We start from the raw sequence: 3,690 nt of genomic DNA, 5'->3' as shown, positions 1-3,690 counted from the left end.
AAGTAGCAATGAATTAATAGTGACATTTGACATTCTTTAATAGAGTATGGTCTAATTTGCAGGATCGTCTTTGGTGTTGTTTGTCCTGAGTGTGCGGGCGGATCTCATAATTCTGAGACTGACTCAGACAGCTGAGACTACTTGTGATAAATCTGCCTCAAAAGACGCTAGTAATAAAACCATTTATATCTCCGGATAATCGGCCACGGATTTCTCAGCGGAAACCAGTTTATTACAGCATGGATATTTAAATACTTTTTGCATTAAATAATTGTAAAACTGATGGCAATGAAACTAAAATTCCAGGTAATATTGAATTATGCTTTTGTTCTAAAAAGTTAAAATGTTATCAAACCACTTAAATTTTAAATGTATTCTCCCATATAGTTATTTTTTTTTATTTGAGAATTCAATTAAAAAAAACTAATGACATTTAACATATTGAGGTAGTCAAAAGTTTTACTTGTTACAACATGGCTAATATGATTTTACTTTACTAGTTACCTGCGCGCTTCAATTTTCATGCATTTCTGAAAGTGTCTCTAATTAAATAATTATTATTGATAATTTTATAATTTTTTTAATATTGAAGCTTAAATTCCGTTCAGGTACAAAAAGTTATTTTTGTGAAAAAAAATCGGTCTACTTTAGAAAAATTATTCAATTAGAATAAAATTAAATTATTCTTCACTTATCTATATTTTTGGATGAGTTACATTTTATATAATTTATAATAAATCTATAAAAACTTATAACAGCAATAAATAAATGAAGACAATCCTTGAAAGAATTTATAAGGGCTTGCCTAATTACGAATCCAAATAAAGATTTTTTTTATATTAATAAATAACAGTATTATTGAGGTATTAGTTAATTTGCAAATTTTGAACAGTCCTATTTATAATAAGCTCAATATTATAAAAACTTATGATTTACATAAAAAAAGAACTTTTTATATGTGATAAAAATAGTTATAATGCACTAAAAAAATTGTTTTTGTCATTATAGACCAAGTATATATTCTTTTATATCGTGTTGTTTTTATAAACTTTTTAAGATTAATAAATTGATTGAATAGGTTTATTTGAAAATATTTAATTTTTATTTTAAAATTAAAAAATATAGAATTGAAGGATTCAGAAAAAAATATCATAAGCCACTGATGTAAATTTTTCAGTAATTTCAAAAATAAATCTTTAAGCCTTATTTAATATTTAATATGGTTCATATTTAATGATTATTACAAGTAAATATCTTGGGACTATGGTGTTCGACAAACTAACACAACAATAATCTTTATAGACAATGAAATGACTATTTCTTACAAAATACTAATTTGCTTGAGAATTATGTCTTATGAAATTCTTAAATTCTCTATTTCATTTCTTTAATTTCCTAGCTAATCAATTATCCTGATTTACTATTTTTTTTTAATCACTGGATAATATCATTATTCAATTAAATTTATCATCATTCGAGATTAATGAACAATAAACAATATTGAAAATAACTCAATCATTAGATGTTCCCTGAAACCTATTAAAGAGGATACAAAAATTAAATACTCAATGTACTGAATATAAAAAAAAATTATTTTTATCAAATGAGATTTGAAATTTTAATTTTTTACTGCTAAAGTTTATCAATAATTTTAGTTTCATTTATTGAATAACGTCGGAATCTAGCGGCCAACACTTGTTACGCTTCCATTGCGATATTTTTGAAATGTATTGTTATGCAAATAGACACTGTCATTGGTATATGTATTCTATGTAATGATTTAGAATTTCTTGATTTTCGCAAATTATTATTTAAAAAATCATCTTATAATTTATATGAATGAAATATATATTAAAAAAATCATTAATAATACAAATAAATAATTGTAATAAAAAGAAATAACCTGTAAACTTATGTAGTTAAAATCATAAAATAATTACATTGTATATAAATTTCTGAAAAAAATGGTGATTGGAAGTTTCAATTTAACATGCACATTAAAAAAAAAATGATAAACTAGGGACTGATTTATATTCTAAAATTAAAAAAAAAAAGTTTATATAAAACTGAAATTAAAAAAAAGAAATTTTGTGGTATATAATATCGTATCAGTCGTATATTTGAATAAAATACTTATTTTTTAGTTTGTTTTATATGATTCTTGCTTTGAAATTTATTAAATAATATGTGATATAGTTTTTATTTATTCTAAAACTGAAGAACTAAAGTAACTCTCCTTTATAAGCGTAAAACTGCATGTGCAGTTCTAACTGGTGAAAGTTAAAACCGCTGCTTCATTTCAAGTGAATTTGTATACGATGTAGTAAAAACTGGTTGTTAATGTCCATGTTTACCTTGAGTAGTGAATAATAAGGATCAAGTAAAATAGGATAGATTTTTTTTCCTTGTGTTAATCTGTATATGTTTTAATTATAAAGAAATCCATATGAACTTTTTATTACAATTATTATTTTTGTGGGTATTATATAAGTCAATTTTATTATTTTTACGTCTAGAAAATATGTCACGAAACATTTAAGGTAAAAAAATATATATATTTTTTCTGAGGACAATGGAACATAAAGCAAGCTATAAAATAGCCTTATGATGGATTGAGGAGAGCATTGAGTATCACGATGAAGAGGTAGACATACAGAAGCGACAGGGCATGCCTTACGAGAGACAACTTACCCTGAGCGGACGTGACCCTGAGTGCAGTGCGGCCGGGGCTGTACTGGCCGACGGGGTGTCGCGAACGGGGGTTGTTGGCCGCGCCTGCGCCCCGCCTAGTCCTCACTATCGCTAATGAATCAATCCTTTTAGCTCTCTCTCTATCTCTTTCTCAGCCAAATCACAAGGGTGTCGTTTGCTTTTTACACTCGCTTTTCCTAGTTCTTATCTTCCCTCTCAAGACAACTCCTTTCGGTCACAGGGACTTTCTATCGTTACTGTTATAGTCCTGTTTACGATGTTGTTAGGGGCTCTCATCTTCAGCTCTCAGGGTGTAGGATGTGTGTCAACTGGGCTTCGTCACGCTAAGGTCCCAAAGTACACTCTTTTGACTCAGAGTGCACCAAATTCGAATTCGGTTATACTCTCTTCTTTTGGTAGAAATTTAATTTTGCATAACATCTGCTTAGTAGAATATGTTATTTGTTTAATAGAAAATTATTAATAATTCGATTTTGTTTGCTGAGCCTTTATAAGGATTTTACTGCTGTGACTATGAATGATGGTCTGATCTCACATTGCCGTCTAATATTGAATTTGTTTAGCGTGTCGTTGAAGAGGATCTAGGAGGGTGAATTCCGGAGAGCGAATTTGTTGATTGGGTGAATTAAAAAATTGTGAAATCGTGAAATTGGAGGAGCATAAATGAGAAAGAAAAATGGGAATGAATTGAAACATTTGTATTTGTTGTACAGACCGAAATTGATTGTAAAAGGAAACTGTAGGAAAAAAATTTTTTTTTTATTATATCTCTTTATATCTGATTATACCATGTACGTGTAATTTATATATGTCCGATTACGGATTGATAAGTATGTTTTGTGAGATAGCAACCTGATGTATTTAGGCAGCATAGATAAATAAAGTATTTCTCTCTCTTGGTGTTCGGTCGTGCAACACCATAACTGAAATTTTATAAATTTGAGTATATTGCATCACCGTATTTTTAAAGGTTGATTT

General features: G+C 28.1%; 1 protein-coding gene across 1 annotated transcript in view; it reads right to left on the bottom strand.

The window, feature by feature from the left end:
* LOC106686408 (somatostatin receptor type 2) overlaps positions 1-2,736 on the bottom strand; it is a 273,226-nt gene extending 270,490 nt beyond the window's left edge. The window contains exon 1 of the mRNA XM_014429706.3: positions 2,692-2,736. The gene's annotated coding sequence lies outside the window, so the exon portion shown is untranslated. The remainder of the gene's footprint in view (positions 1-2,691) is intronic.
* Positions 2,737-3,690: the final 954 nt, after the last annotated feature.

The sequence above is a fragment of the Halyomorpha halys genome, unplaced genomic scaffold (genome assembly GCF_000696795.3).
Source record: "Halyomorpha halys isolate HHAL.00 unplaced genomic scaffold, Hhal_1.1 Scaffold815.1, whole genome shotgun sequence".
NCBI classification, from domain to species: domain Eukaryota; kingdom Metazoa; phylum Arthropoda; class Insecta; order Hemiptera; family Pentatomidae; genus Halyomorpha; species Halyomorpha halys.
The sequence above is the reverse complement of the archived record's forward strand: the minus strand, read 5'-3'. Positions and strand labels throughout refer to the sequence as shown.